The following is a 17754-nucleotide window of genomic DNA, read 5'->3' as shown; positions in this document are numbered from 1 at the left end:
TGTACATAAATTTATAATACAATTCACTTCCTCTATGGATATATTTCTCAATCAAATATTTTCGGTAATCTTTAAGTAGTGATGGCCAAATATTTTTTCTTTTTCAAATAAATAAATCTTATTTCCAACAAATAATATATATATATATATATATATATATATATAAAAGAAGCTAGTTGGATTTAATCAAATAATATAATAAGTTGATATTTAGTTTTCACAAATTCACTTCATATTTTACTCCAATAAATTTCCTCTCTGCACAATCTAAGGTCAACCATTGAAGGTGTTAATATTCTTATTTTCATTTTATTTTCAAAATTAACATGAACTTTAATTTACATGTAAAAGATATTTATCTTCTTTGCTATTATGTTCTTTCTTGTTTTCCTTCTTGTTTTTGTTGATCAACAAAACATGTTGTAGCTATGAATGGTTTTTTAGTTTTTTTATTTGGTTAAAATAAGGTATAAAATAATTCTTCTCTGTATTTGGTTTTTTAATAATATAATTGTGACAACATTGAAAATTAAAAACTTGAGATGATTTGTTTTTATTTTTTTGTATTTATTAATTTTTAAAATAAAGACTGAAATTATTACTCATAACTTTCATATAATTATGTAATTTAATTTGATATTATGTTTAATATTTTGAAATATTTTCTTAAATTTGGATGGGTCATGAAAAAGTAGTCTATGAATGTATCCAAAACGAACTAGAACGTAAAATTTCTTTCATGCAAAGAAAAGATGAAATCATGAAAAAAATTTCAATATTTTTAAAGTTATGTAAAGCTAAAACTTGTCTAATTGTTTATGGAGATTATTCTTCTTAACCAATGACTTATACCACAAGAATATTCAAAGGTGCAATCCATAATTGAAAAGTACGAGATTCAAAAGAACAATGAGACACACTCCATGATCTTCAATGGAGAAGAATTTTTGAAGAACCTGAAGATCATGAATGAGGCTTAGATTTTTAAATTGAGAAAGAGGGTACTCCAACTAAAGTATAATATCATGGATCCAATTTTTACTACCTTAGATGGAACCAATTGATGGAGTTCATTGCTTTGGTGAACACTAAAATTGAAGCTTGAAAGAAACGAATTGACATGTTGAAGGACGGTAATCAAGATAATGGTAGCGACTTCAATGTTGACCACAGTTAAAGTCAACTCAATTTTATGAACAACATTCTTAATCATGATTATGCTCTTAATCATAATAATTTGGTATATCAAACCCAAAACTCTAATTTTGATGATCCAAATGTTACTCATCTTGTGACAAATAATAATGAGGTGATCTTGGATTCTACTATCCACGTTAATGTGCCTCTAGATTGTTCTACTACAAATCAACTTGGGGTTATGGATTCTAAAAAAGGAGTGCTATTGTGGATTCTACAAATTAAATCAGTGAATATGGTGATCTTATTAATTGGGATGATCTTGTTGAGGTTAAGAATCGGATTATTTAACTTCAATACGGGAATAATTTGGAGGATTTTTTTCTCATCAATCTCAGAATGTGTCACAATCCTTGCAAATTTTTCCACCAACAACAATGGATGGATTTTTGCCATTCAACATATAAATAAAGTAGACTAGAGTTGTAAATTGAAACAGCTATAATTGTAGGATTTTTTTTATTCCTTTTATTTGTTTACATTATATTAATTTAGCAAGTATGTTATTATTTTAGTGTTGACTTTAACTCATTTATATAAATACTTATGATTTCGACCAAAAATTATATTTTGATGATAGTGTCCTATATTCAAAGTCAAGATCTTTTCACTATTTTGAAGCAAACCATATCTTTTTTTTTGTCATTTAATTTTCTAGCTGCAATTTTATTGCCAAATTTTACCTAAGATATAAATTTTATTTTTTTTATCATTCTTTTTTAGGTCTGGTTAAAGATACACACTTTCATGTCAAAGCCCAAAGTTTTCAACCCAGAAAAAAAAACCCTAATTGAATAAAAAATAGGAATAATTAAGCTCAAAAATGATTTTACTACATAATATCACACCCAAAAAGACAAAAAACATAATTTCAAAAATAAAAACATAATACCGCATCTATAGTTCTGTTTTGGAATTCTACTTCTGGAGAGGGAGTGAGTCATAGCGAGAGAGGGGCAGTTTGAATTGGGAGGCCGGTTCGGACAAATTTTTTGCCGGATCCATTCTGCGTGTGTGGACCGGGTGTGTCTGGCCCTCACCGTGTGCAAAAAAAATGCTATTTTGATTTTCTTTTCTCACTGCACTGCAAGTAGCAGTAGCAGCATAAACATCATAAAAAATCATTTTTTTCCGGAGTGGTGAAACCCTTCGCTATTATTATGGGATTGACAAATTTCGTGCTGACGGTGGCCGGTGTGTGTGCGGTGATGCTTCTTCTGAGAACCGACATGAAGCAATCTGCCAACATATTCCGGCGCAATGTTAAGCACATCTGTAACTGGCTCGAATAAGAAACCGCTGCTTCTACCAAGTGAGTCCCTTTTTTCCATTTTCTCTCTGATTTCCATCTGGATACTTATATAGCATTGATTTTCAATACAACATTATATTTTATTATTAATGAAAAGAATAAAGTTAGTTAGTATTGGGTCGATAATGCAAATATACAAGGAAAAATATTGGTCACATTACATTTTCATTTAAAGGAATTTCACTCCTAAAAAAAATTAGGTGGAGAAGGCTAAGCTTTGACTTGGAGTAGTGAATGGTATCAGGTTTTGAAATCTGACTTTGCGGGTGAGGTTTGTAGACAACATTGAGAATTAAGAACTTGAGATGGTTTTTTTATTCTTTTTCTTTTTTCTTGTGATTGTTAATTTTTACAATATAGACTGAGATTGTTACTCATAACTTTCATACAATTATGTAATTTAATTTTATATTATGTTTAATATTAAGGAATATTTTCTTAATTTTAGATGGGTCGTGAAAAAATAGTCTATGAATGCATCCAAAACAAACGAGAATGTAAAATTTCTTTCATGCAAAGAAAAGATGAAATCATGAAGAAAATTTCAACATTTTTAAAGCTATGTAAAGTTGAAGATTGTCTAATTATTTATGGAGATGATTCTTCTTAAACAATGACTTGGACACAAGAACATTCAAAGGTGCAATCCATAATTGAAAAGTACGAGATTCAAAAGAACAATGAGACACCCCATGATCTTTGATGAAAAAGAACTTTTTAAGAACAAGAAGATTATGGTTGAGGCTAAAATTTCTAAATTGAGAAATAGGATTCTACAACTAAAGTATCCTACGATGGATCCAATCTTTACTACCTTAGATGGAAACCAATTGATGGAGTTCATTGCTTTGGTGAACACTAAAATAAAATTTTGTAAGGAAAGAATTGACATGTTGAAAGAGGATAATCAAGATAATGGTAGCAACTTCAATGTTGACCAAAGTCAAAGTCAACTCAATTTTATGAACAACATTCCTAATCATGATTATGCTATTGATCATGATAATTTGATATATCAAACTCAAAACCCTAATTTTGATCCAAATGTTACTCATCTTGTGGCAAACAATAATGAGGTGATCTTGGATTCTACTAGCCAAGTTAATGTGCCTCTAAGTTGTTCTACAACAAACCAACTTGGGAAAAGAAAAGAGTGTTATTGTGAATTTTACAAATCAAATTGGTGAAGATAGAGATCTTATTAATTGGGATGGTCTTGTTAATGCTGAGAATTGGATTAATCAATTTCTATATGAGACTACTTTGAAGGATTTTCTTTCTCATTAATCTCAGAATTTGTTATAATCGTTGCAAATCTTACCACCAACAACAATGGATGGATTTTTGGCTGATGAGAATGACAATGACCACCAATTTTAGCTATTCAACATGTAAATGAAGTAGATTAGAGTTGCAAATTGAAATAGCTATGGTTCTAGAGTTTTGTTTTGTTCTTTTTATCTGTTTATATTCTCTTAATTTATCAAGTATGTTATTATCTTAGAGCTGAATTTGACTCATTTATATAAATACTTATGATTTTGACCAAAAATTATATTTTGATGATAGTGTAATATATTCAAAGTCAAGATCTTTTCACTATTTTGAAGCAAACCATATCTTTTTTGGTCATATATTTTCCTAGGTGCAATTTTATTACTAAATTTTGCCTAAGATATAAATTTTATTTTTTTTATCATTCTGTTTTGGATCTGGTTAAAGATACACACTTTCATGTAAGACAAAGCCCAAAATTTTGAACCCAAAAACCTAAACCCTAATTGAACAAAAAATAGGTACAATTAAGCCGAAAAATAATTTTACTACATAATATTACACCCAAAAAGATGAAAACGTAATTCCAAAAATAAAAACATAATACTGCATGCATAGTTTTGCTTTGGAATTCTACTTCTGGAGAGGGAGTGAATCACAGCGAGAGAGAGTAGGGTAGTTTGAATTGGGAATCCGGTTCGGGCAGATTCTGGGTCGGGTCTGTTCTAGGTGTGTGGGATGGGTGTGTCTATCCCTCATCGTGTCCAAAAAAAATTGCTATTTTAATTTTCTCTCCTCATTGCACTGCAAGTGGTAGCAGCAGCAGTATAAACATCATAAAAAATCTTTTTTTTTTCTTCGGGGTAGTGAAATCCTTTGCTATTATTATGAATTTGATGAATTTTGTGCTGACGGTGGCTAGTGTGAGTGCAGTGGTACTTCTTCTGAGGAGCGATGTGAAGTAATCTGCCAACATATTCAAATGCAACGTTAAGCACATCCATAACTGGCTCGAGGAAGAAACTACTGCTTTTTCCTAGTGAGTCCTTTTTTCCCATTTTTTCTCTAATTTTCATCTAGGTACTTGTTTATTCTCGTCAAGTTTTGATCTTGTGTTATAGGTTGCATCTGTTTTTAGTTTTTTGGTTGATGTTTTTGTTGTTGAAATTTTTTGTTAGGAGGGTGGGTGTGGGGGTGTTATGGTTTACGGTTTAGGAGGGGGTTTGGATAACATAGAGTAATTGGTTGGATATTGAAATTTTGAATTCGGAAGCTTATGTTTATGGATTATGTTACTTTGCGTTCAAAGTTAGCTTATATTTGATTGTAGAAAGTGAAATTCTATTATCCTTTCATAGAGGATGAAATTCATACATAGCATTGATTTTCAATACAACATTGTATTTTATTATTAATGAAAAAAATAAAGTTGGTTAGTATTGGGTCGATAAGAAAAATATACACGAAAAAATATTGGTCACATTACATTTTCATTTAAAGAAATTACACTCCTTAAAAAATTAGGTACAAAAGGCTAAGCTTTGAGTTGGAGTAGTGAATGATATGGTGGTTTTGAAATCCGACCTTACGGGTGTGGTTTGTAGACAACATTGAGAATTATGAACTTGAGATGGGTTATTTTTTTGTTTTTGTTTTTTTTTTTGTGTTTGTTAATTTCTACAATAGAGAATTAGATTGTTACTCATAACTTTCATATAATTATGTAATTTAATTTCATATAATTTTTAATATTTTGGAATATTTTCTTAATTTTAGACGGGACGTGAAAAACAGTCAAAGAATGCATCCAAAATGAACGAGAACGTAAAATTTCTTTCATGCAAAGAAAAGATTGAATCATGAAAAGAATTTCAAACATTTTTAAAGTTATGTAAAGTTGAAGCTTGTCTAATTTTTTATGGAGATGATTCTTCTCAACAAATGACTTGGCCATAAGAACATTCAAAGATGGAATCCATAATTGAAAAGTACGAGGTTCAAAAGAACAATGACACATACCCCATGATCTTTGTTGAAAATATTTTTTTAAGAATAAGAAGATTATGGTTGAGGTTGAGATTTTTAAATTGAGAAAGAGGGTATTGAAACTAATTTATCCTACCATGGATCCAATCTTTACTACCTTAGATCGAGACCAATTGATGGAATTTATTGCTTTGATGAACACTAGAATTGAAGCTTGTAAGGAAAGAATTGACATGCTGAAGGAGGGTAATCAAGATAATAGTAGCAACTTCAATGTTAACCAAAGTCAAAGTCAATCCAATTTCATTAACAATATTTCTAATCATGATTATGCTCTTGATCATGATAATTTGGTATATCAAACCCAAAACCCTAATTTTGATCCAAATGTTACTCATCTTGTGGCAAACAATAATGAGGCAATCTTGGATTCTACTAGCCAAGTTAATGTGCCTTTAGATTGTTCTACTACAAACCAACATGGGGTTATGGAATCTAAAGGAAAGAGTGCTATTATGGATTCTACAAATCAAATCATTGAAGATGGTAATTTTATTAATTGGGATGATCTTGCCAAGGTTGAGAATTGGATTAATCAACTTCAATATGAGACTAATTTGGAGGATATTCTTTCTCCTCAATCCCAGAATGTGTCACAATCTTTGCAAATATTGCCACCTACAAGAATGGATGGATTCTTGGCTGATGAGAATAACAATGACCACCAATTTCAAACATTCAACATGTAAATGAAGTAGACTAGAGTTGCAAATTGAAATAGCTATAGTTTAAGGGTTTTGTTTTGTTCTTTTTAATTGTTTATATTCTCTTAATTTAGCAAGTATATTATTATCTTAGAGTTGACTTTGACTCATTTATATAAATACTTGTGATTTCGATCAAAATTTATATTTTGATGATAGTGTAATATATTCAAAATCAAGATCTTTTTATTGTTTTGAAGCAAACCTTATCTTTTTTTATGCTATATATTTTTCTAGCTGTAATTTTTTTTACCAAATTTTGCGTAAGATATAAATTTTATATTTTTTTATCATTTTTTTGTCTGGTTAAAGATACACACTTTCATATAAGGCAAAGTCAAAAATTTTGAACCCAGAAACCAAAACCCTAATTGAACAAAACATAGGAACAATTAAGCCCAAAAATAATTTTACTAAATAATAACACACCTAAAAAAGCAAAAACATAATTCCAAAAATGAAAACGTAATATCGTATGCATAGTTCTGCTTTGGAATTCTACTTCTGGAGAGGGAGTGAATCACAACGAGACAGAGGGTAGTTTGAATTGGGAGGCCAGTTCGGGCGGGTTCTAGGAGGGACCGTTCTAGGTGTGTGGGCTGGGTGTGTCTAGCCCTCACTATGAAAAAAAAATGCTATTTCAATTTTCTCGCCTCATTGCACTGCAAGTAGCAGCAGCAGTAGCATAAATATCATAAAAAGCTTTTTTTTTCTCCGAAGTGGTGAAATCCTTCGCTATTATTATGGGTTTGATGAATTTCATTCTGACGGTTGTAAAACTCGCAAAATTAGTAATATAATGAGCTAATAAATTAATTATTAATCCAAAAAATTAGAAAACATAATTTTATAGTTTAATAAGGTAGGATTAATTAAAATATGAATTTTGACACTAATTTTAAAGAATTTGTCCCAAGTTTAGGCCGAACGGACCGAACCAGACGAACCGAGCCCGTATTGGGTCCAAGGCCCAAGTATAAAAGTCATGAAACTCAACCCTTCCCCATTAAAAACACAAAACACACGCCGGTAGGGAAGGGGAGTTCACCAAACCCTTGTCCTAATTTGATCAATATTTTATTTGATCATAACTTTTAATCCGGAGCTCCAATTGACGAGCCGTCAGTGGCCACGCGTTCGTCTCGGAATCTTCTACAAAACTCACCCAATAATTTGGTAAAGAACTCACTTCCAGTTTCAATTTTCTCTTTTCCTAATTTCAAAATTCAATGGGTATTATGTTGAATTTTTGTGTAATTTTGGTGTTTATGGTCGAATTAGCTTGCGGGTATTGTCGGGCTTAGCTCGTTGGAGTGTGGGTCAGATAAGAACCCTCAAATCCTTTGTATAACGTTGAATTAGTGAAATCTATTTTGATTATCGTGGTAATAATGATAATAGATTGAAATTGATTGTTGGATGGAGTCAATTTGAGAATTTGGAAGCTTGACATCAAGTTTTGGAAGCTGAGTTTCGTTGGTGAGGGATGAAGTTGAGGAGCTTGTAGTACGGTGAATGCTTGAGGTGTTTCGAGATTAACGAGGAATCAGCCAAGGTATGGTTTCAGTTTCTCGTAACTAAAATGTAATGTGTCGTTAAAACTTAGGTTAGATAACCATAAGATAGGATCAAAATGTTGGTATTGTTGAGATTGATAATTGTTGGTATTTATGAGGTTGTGATGATGGCCTAAAGTGGGTTAGGAATTTTTCTCAAGATAGAATATCTCCGTTGCAAGTATAGTCCAAACCCAACAATTGACCATCAATCAAAGTTTAAAATAAGAATTGTCATAATTCAACACAAATAACCAAGAGTATTTAAACCCCCCCGGGTTGTCTTCCCTAGGGGTTGTAATTAAGTGCTCAATTATTGGCTGTGAGTGAATGGGGTTGATGGCAAGAGAAGAAAGAAATGTAAATAGCAAGAAAGTGAATAAGCAAACAATAACTAAATATCAAAGCAATTAAATTCAAAGGCAATTAATCAAAGAAAGGAAAATTCAAATGCTAATAAACCTCTTGGTAAGGATTGAAAGTCAATGTTACCTATCCTAGACATTAACCACAAACATATGATAATTATGAAGAGTTAATCCTACTTAGTCAACCCTAACATCGAGGATAAGTCAAATAGGCATAGTTGATCTCAATCCACAAGTCCTAGCCAACTCTATTAATGGAAGGCTTAGAGTTAGTGAAAACCAAATCAACTAACTACTCTTATATATTAATTAAGAATGGACATCAATGACTCAAGGTCACCAAAGTCCTCAATTCCAAGCCAAGAGTGAGGAAAAACTAAGTAAAAACTAATCCAAGCATTTTTATCAAATACTTAGTGTGCATGAAAATAAAAGCATATTAAATTGCAATCAAAATAAAATCTAAAGCTACCAAGTGCATGAAAACAAATAATAACAACTCAATTAAATTACAATAAGCAAAGAAACATTAAATTGTATTAATAGAAAATTAAGATTTACGAGAGTGTTCATAAAATAAAAAGTGACATAAAAAAGAAATTAAGAAGAAGAACTAAGAGAATTAAGACATTAAAGCATGAAAACATAAATGAAATTACATTAAAATAAGAATTAGTAATTGAAATTAAAGAGAAATTAACTAAGAAAACCTAAATTCTAGAGAGAAGGGGGAGCTTCTCTCTCTAGAAAACTAAGACAAAAACATGGAAAAATCTAAACCTAATTGCTTCCCCCTTGCCTCCTCTTGAATTAGGGTTGAAATAGTTTTAGAAATGAGTTGGATTGGGTTTTGGAGGCCCAAAATTCGCTGCCAGTGAATTGCATTAATGAGGTCACGTGCTGGGACCTGTGCGTATGCACACTTTCTAATTTTTCCACTTGTGCATACTGATAAACCCCAATTTTGTTGTTTATATTGTGTAAAATTTGGGGAGTTTTGTCAATATTTTTCACACTTATCCACAAGAATTGTATGGTTTTGTGTTCCCTTCCTAATATTGCTCCATGATAAAAAACATGCTTCTTTTGCCTTAGAATTGCTATATTTTGATCCTCTTTTATTACCATTCGATGCCATAACGTGTTTGTTGAGTGATTTCAGAATTTATAGCGCAAGAATGGCCTAGAAGAGAGAAAGAAAGCATGCATAAGAGAAAGGAACATGAAGATTTGGATTTTGAGAATTTCAGCATGGGCGCGCATGCGCACCTCACGCGTACGCGTGGATGTGGACAGCTGGAAGTGGCGCACAAAGATCGGCGCATCCGCATAGATTAGAGAAATCCACACCGGCGCGCATGCGTACATGGCGCGTACGCGTGGATCACAAAATCAATTGGCGCGCACGCACAAATGGCGCGTACGCGCGACAAGATGCACGTGACCTCATTAAAGGAAATCGTGCCTGGCAATTTTTGAGGCTCAAAAGGCCCAAATTCAAGCTGGTTCTGCATAGAAAAGACCCAAGGATGCTAGGGGGAAAGGGGGGGATCATTCATTCACACTTAGACACAATTTTTAGCTAGTTTTTTTTGTTCTTGTTTTTCTAGAGAGAGAAACCCTTGTTCCTCTCTAGATCTAGCTTTGATTTAATTTTTCCTTGTTGAATTCTGAATTGGATCTTGTTAATTACTAGTTTTGATTGCTTAATTTGAATTCCTTAGCATACTTTTGTTTAGATCTTGTATTAGTTTTATGTTTTCCTGTCAATTGTCATTTTATACCCATTTCATGAATCTTGTGAATCTTGAATTGTTAATGTTACATTGACGATTTTCATGGTTAATTGTGTTGTTTGAGTGATTGTATGTTGATAATTGTTAGTGGGTACTTGTTAATTTCAATTTAATTGCAATATGAATATGTTTTTTTAGTAATGCTTACCACGTGTTTGATGAAATATTTCCTTTGATTATAGAGTAGTTCTCTTTACTCTTGGTCTAGGCTAAGGGAATTGGATAAACTTGAGTCATTGGGTCTAATGGATTTGATGATTTGGGAACCCTTAGTGGTCAATTTGATAGCCATTGACACTAGCCTACCACTAAGTCAATTAGTAGCTAGGTTGGACCTTATGGGTTGATGTTGACTAAACCATTTAACATACTTCAAGTATAGAAGTAAACTTAATGAGTTTGGTTCCTCATAATTATCAAGATATGGTTATTAAACAAGGATAGTGACCCCAATTCCCATGTCTAGCCAAGAGTTGCTTTATTATTCATATTTGAAAACCCAAAAAATCCTAATTGCTTTGTCTTAGTCATAGTTATTTGGTTAGTCTTAGAGTAGAATTATATTGGATGTTATCTTATTAGTTTGGAATTTCTCACATCTTGCCTTAGTTATTGAATTAGTTTCTTGCACTTCAAGATTACTTGCTTGTTACGATTCTTAGTTTAAATTCTTGCTCATGACTTGCAACCCCGGAATTCTAACCAATGTTGAAGCACATGTTTGCCCATTCCTTGTGAGACGACCCGAGGTTTGAATACTTCAGTTATTTTTATTAGGGTTAAACTTGTGACAACCAATTCCTTCGAAATTTGATTCGCGGATTATTTGTCGGTTGAGGGCTATACTTGCAATGCGAAAATCTTGTGAAATTCCTTACCGACGGTATTCCGCAGCCATCACATACGCACGAAGAGTTGTGCGTATGCATAACTGCACGCTTCCACCTGTGCATATGCACACTTGCTGAAAAGCTCCAAACTCCATTTCTTCATGAATTCTCCACTTTTGCATGCTTTTTCCTCACTTCTTCAATCTAATCTTTGCCTTACAAGACTGAAATCACTCAACAAACACATCAAGACATCAAATGGAATTAAAGTGAATAAAATTTAGCAATTAAGGGCCTAAAAAGCATGTTTTTACTTTTGAGAACAATTTATAGAGAATTTACAAAACCAAGCTGTTTCCTTGAATAAATGCAAGGAAAGTTGATGAAATCTACCCAATTAGAGCAAATAAATATCATGAAAGGTGGATCGGTAAGTGTGCAACGTTATGAGGAGTGTGGTAGTTTGTTCCTCATAAAAGTTTGCAGATGTTAGGCCTGTGACGGATTATGGGATTGTGAAGTGACTCTGAAGTTGGTACGAGGTCTGTGCGTAGATGTTATCCTGCTTGTTTACGTTAACCTGTTTTCAAACTTTTGCCACCTAGATACCCCCTTTGTTTTTGCACACACCTAACTAGAACACTTGCACCTTCTTGTGCTTGAAGTTTTGGTAAAATAGCCCAATGTGACATCTTTATTTTGAACTATCTTGTAACTTTTGCTTTATACTACACTTTTCCTTTACACCTAAGTTTTACGAGTTATTCGATATTTGGAAAATTGTATACATATATATATATGCCAAGACCTCTATTATTCTAAAATATACAAAAGTAAAATATTCAAAACTATTTTAATGTTTTGTGTATTAAGTTAATTTTTGAGGACAAAAATTTTTGTAAGTGGGGTAGGATGTAAGACCCCTAATTTTGAAAAGTTATTAATAAATTATTTATGATGTATTATATTTATTTAAGACTATATTTTAGAGATATTTATATAAAAGTTAAGTAAACTCTTTTTTATTATTTAGAGATCTTATATTTGAAAAATAGTGAATATTTTATATGCTTTAATTTTAAATATTTAGATTTTTAACCTTATTTTATAAATAAAGAAAAAAATTTAATTTACTTATCTCTAATTTTATTAAATTAGCAATTGACTGAAAATAATTTACAAATTTGTAATTAAAAGATATTTTTAAAGATGGATACTTTATATTTAATTTGGCTTTTAATACTACTACCCCTATTTTTAATAAATATACCTAAACTAAACCACACCAACCTAAACCCTAACCCACTATACTTATCCTTACCCACACTAACACACACACAGTACCCCACCCCTCCCTCACTCACGGTCACACACAGTCAACACACAAAAAAAATAACACAGCAGCTGGAAAAAAGAAAGAAAGAAAAAAAAGGAAGAAAAAGAAAGGAAAGGGGAAGAGGGAAGGGGGCCGTGAAGAGCAAGGATATGGGGAAGAAGGGAAGGCGGCGCGGTGGGCGTCACTGCCACCGTTGCCGCCACTGCTGAGAGAAGAGAGGATATCTGAGAGTGAGAGAAAGTGTGCGGACTTGAGGGGGCAGAGAAGTTGCGCTGCCGCTGCACCACGCCACCGAGCCGTCACCGTCGAACTGCACACGAGTTGTTGTCGAGCAACAGGACTGTGAAGAGAGGGAGCTGCCAGAGAGAACCGTAGCCGTGGCCGATCTGCATGCGCCGTCACCGTTGACCATCGGAGTTACCGCTGTTTCAGTTCATTTGTTCTTCCTTTTCTGGGTAAGCGTTTTGTTTCGAAACCTTTGAATCGGCATTTCTGTTTTAAGTTGTTTAAGGATCTGAGGTTTTGGTGTCAAAGGTTCAAGTTCTGAATGTTGTATGTTGTTGAGTTATTGCTGTGGCTACTGCATTGTTCCTTTTATTCCAGTAAATGTCTCTATCTGGGAATCCTCACCATTAGTTTTTTGTTATCTGTTTTAAAATTTCCGCGATATTAATGCTTTTAGGAATTAGAAACCGGGTTTGCATGTTGCGATTAAAGCTGGTTCTGCTGTTGAGAAAGCAAGCGGAGCTGAGGGTCCAATTTACCGTTGATTTTGGGCTGAGGGAAAAGAGTTCAGTTGACATGTTTGGGTTATGGTTTTGCTTATCGAGGTAGGGGCCTTTTTAGAAAACCATACTTTATAAATTGGAATCATTATATATGGATATTTATGTGAGAAATGTATTTTTAGTGATTGTATAAGTCTTATGTATTGTTTGTTTGTCTTGGATGGATATGAATGTTTGTTTGATTAGATTATTGTTTGGTTTTGTGAAACAGACAGTTCTTGAAGCGTTTCTTTAAAGTTGTTTCTTCAAACTTTTGAAATCGAGTTTAATCCATTGGAAATTGACTTGAGTTTGAATTATTTTTCTTGAAATATGAAAATGGTATGCACTTTTGGATTCAGCTTGATTTTGAATAATTTGATTTTGAACCCGTTAAAGAGTGTTGTGGAAAAGTATAGTTGGGACCCGGAGAGGGTGACAAGGTCCAAGTTTTATGGGAGGTGTGACAAACCCCATTTGTAGGGTTTATCTTGTGCTTGATTTAGGGGATTTTATCACCTTTTACCCATATTTATTCAAGAAATAGCATGGTTTTGTATATTCTCCTTTAATTGTGCTTGAATGTGAAAACATGCTTTTTAGGACTCAAAATAGCTAAATTTAATTCACCTTGATTCTATTAGATGCCTTGATATGTTTGTTAAGTGATTTAAGGTTTAGGAGGCAAAGATTGGATCAAGGGAATGAAGAAAGAAAGCATGAAAAGTTGGAGAACTCATGAAGAAATGGAAGAACCGGAAAGCTATCAAGCCGACCTCTTCGCACTTAATCGGCCATAACTTGAGCTACAGAGGTCCAAATGATGCGATTCTAGTTGGGTTGGAAAGCTAACATCCGGGGCTTCGAAACGATATACGATTTGCTATGGTTGAACCATGCATGGTGACGCGTACGCGCATAGTACGCGCACGCGCCATTGCTGCCACCTGGTTCACTTAAAACAAAATGTGGCCAGCGAATTCTAAAGCCTTGTGGGCCTAATCCAACTCATTTCTGATGCTATTTAAGCCAAGGATTGAAGGGGGAATGAAGATACTTTTCATACTTTAGATGTTAGTTATCATTAGTTTAGTTTTTAGCTTAGTTTAGTAGTGAGAGTTAGTTTCTAGAGAGAGAAGCTCTCACTTCTCTCTAGAATTAGGATTAGGTTTAGTTCAATAACCTTAGATCTAGATTTTAATTCATGCTTTCATCTCCTTCTACCTTTCAATTCCTTGTTGTTACATTCACCATTCTTCCATTCTTTTGTTGCAATTCCCTTTATGTTGTTCTTATGTTTTGTTGTAGATCTACTATTGTTCATTCCATTTTCTTTCAATTCAATAAGAGGTAATTCATGTAGATCCTGTTTCCTTTAATTGTTGTTGTTAATTCTTTACATTTGATTGTAGTTAGAATTAATTCTTGTTGTTGATTTACTATGTTTTTCTTTTGTGCCTTCCAAGTGTTTGATGAAATGCTTGGTTGGATTTTAGAGTAGAGTTTTATGTTCTTGGCTTGGAAAGGTAACTTAGGAACTCTTGAGTTACTAATGTCCAAGTAATTGATGATTGGGATCCATTAACTCTAGTTCTCACTAATTGAATTAGTGGAGAGTTAGGACTTATGGAGTAGGATTGATATAGCTTATTTGACTTTCCTTTACTACTAGTTAGAGGATGATTTAATGAGATCAATCCTTGCCAATTCTCATATTGTGGTTAGTGATTAGGATAGAGATCCTTGACCACCAACCCTTGCCAAGACCTTTTTAGCCATTAGTTTACTTTCTTGCCATTTATCTTTCATGCTCCATATCAAAACCCCAAAAATAATTCATAACCAATAGCAAGACACTTCATTGTAATTCCTAGGGAGAACGACCCGAGGTTTAAATACTTCGGTTTATAGAATTTAGGGGTTTGTTACTTGTGACAAACAAATTTTTGTATGAAAGGATTATTGTTGGTTTAGAAGCTATACTTTACAACGAGATTTCAATTGTGAATTCTAAGCCACACAAAAGTCCAGTCATCAAGGTGCTGCCGAAATTCCTATGAAATCTGAGATTCTATTCGAAACGTTATTTGGAAAGTCATGAGTTTAAGACTTGTACTATTTTACTTGAACTATTTAAGAAAGAGATGAATTGTATTTTGAAATGACTCATTGAAAAGAGAACTATGATTTAGTTTTATTTCTTGAGAAAGGTATTATATTTTTTGGTGTAAGACATTTAGAAGAAACTTATGTTTTAAGCCGTTTTGGATGTGAAAAGGGTTTATGTTTCTGAATTTAACTTGAGGGTTTCAATTGGAGGAGTTTTTAGTGATTTTGAAGGAAGGTGAATTTCGATTGATAAAACCTCTTTTCCTTATGACATTTTAGAAGGAAGATTAAAGTATTCTTTAAATTCTGAATTTTGCTCCGAGCCGTTGGAAATGCTTCGGATTTTATCAGGCAATTGAAAGTGGTTTTTGGTTTAAGTAAAAGAAATAATTTTGAAAATTTGTTCGGAGTAATCAATTACACGATTGGGTTTGGATTAAATTCTATTTTTATTCATTCAAATAAAAAAGCTAAGGTTTTAAGGATTTTAAATGAATTTGAAGAAATGAGTTAGGTTATTCTCCCCTAAAGACTTGAGACTCTACTGAGGGACTTTTGTTACCAAATTCTATTACGGAAAGATGTTGAGGAGGGTGACTTGTTTTAGAAAAGAGAAATTTATGTTTAAGGAAATGTGGTTTATGAGTTTGGAATGATTTGAGAAATGAGGATTTTAAAGTTAAGACTGAGATGGATTGATTTTGGTTTCCAAGTAAAGATTTGAAAAAAAAAATGACTTATGGCTTGAATGATGATTGATTTGATATGAATTATTAATGATGTGCGGAAATGATGATGAATAAATGAATATGTGGCTTTTGCACTTCTTTTATCTGAGACACGGGTTTTTTTGGGTAAAGTACCGTGGTTTGCCAGCATGTGTTCCAGGTCGAGACTCGATACTCTGTTGACCCTACGATGTAAGATGTGATCGGGCACTCTAAATTCCCGAGAAGGTTGACTCCCATTGAGCAATTTATCAATATGAGAAAAAGCTATGCATAGACTCTTGGGATGCGCATCGGGGGTCAGTCCAGGGTTTAGCAGCCGAACTTGTCAAGTTGGCTTGATAACCGACAGATGAGACTCATCAGCCATAGGGCAGACATTCATCATATGCATCTATGTGACATTGTTTGGGTATGAATATTGTAATTGGTTTGCCTATGTGAATAATTATGTTTAATTGCTAATTGCTCTATTTGATGTAACGGCTTGTTTGTGTTTGAACCTTCTTACTTGTGTTTGTGATTGAAATTGGTTGAATTTGTGGTGAATCTACTGTGGTTTAGAAAAGTATTTGTTTTAGAAAAGTATGAAAAACTAAACTGGTTCAGCATAGACTTAATGAACCTATGCTTGGAACAGCTTGGTCATTCATGCTGTCTAGAAAAAACTTTAAAAAAGGCTTTTGGATTTTTAAAGAATTAACAGTTTTCTCTTTTAGAAAAGATTTTAGATTTTTGATATTAAATCTTTGGTTTGAAAAGATACATAAGGCGGCTACTAATCACTGTACTCTAGAAACAATTTCATTTTTACATATCCTATTATAGTAATTCTCTAACCCTATAGTGAGAACCAGCGAGGACGATATTGTCACTCCCCTACAGGTCTTTTCTTTTCAGGTTATGGACGACGAAGTTCGGAAGAGCTTAGTTATTTCGTTTCTGTTTAAATGCTGTGCTGTGTTGTACTAGTTACTTTTTCCCTCGCCTTTATTCTTACAAGTTTTTATTAGAAGGATAGGATTTTTATTATGTAATTCTTGTAAAAATTAATAATATGTATATATATGTGTCCTTTGTAAGTATTGATATTTGCATGGTAGGTATGGATGTATGTTATCTATTAAAAAGTTTTTTGAGCGGTTACCCGGTTTAAGTTTTAAACAGGTTCATATTTTATTATTAAATAATTTAAGAGTCATCGTAATACTCGAGTTATCAGAGTGGCGCAGCCGGAAGCCTTTTTGATTTGATAGTTAGGGTGTTACATTATGGTATCAGAGCGGTCCTTCCTATAGAGCCTGAGGAATGGATCGACTATGCTTCAATTGCATACTCTGAGCGTCTGTCATTGATAAACCCCATTTTTAGGGTTTATCTTATGTTGAATTTAGAGCATTTTATCAACATTTTCTCACATTTATTCAATGAAATAGCATGGTTTTGTGATTCTCCCTCATTTTGTGCTTAAGTGTGAAAACATGCTTTTAAGCCTTTAATTTGATGATTTTACTTCACCTTTGATTCCACTAGATATCTTGATTTGTTTGTTAAGTGATTTCAGGTTGAATAGGCTAAGAATGGATCAAAGGAGTGAAGAGGAAAGCATGCAAAGTGGAGAACACATGGAAAAAACCAAAGATTTGGTTGCACTCATCCACGCGCACACGCACGAAACGCGCACACGTGGATCGTAAAACCCCAGGGACGCGCACGCGTGCTATACGCAT

Source organism: Arachis hypogaea, chromosome 16 (assembly GCF_003086295.3).
Source record: "Arachis hypogaea cultivar Tifrunner chromosome 16, arahy.Tifrunner.gnm2.J5K5, whole genome shotgun sequence".
NCBI lineage: Eukaryota > Viridiplantae > Streptophyta > Magnoliopsida > Fabales > Fabaceae > Arachis > Arachis hypogaea.
The sequence above is the reverse complement of the archived record's forward strand: the minus strand, read 5'-3'. Positions refer to the sequence as shown.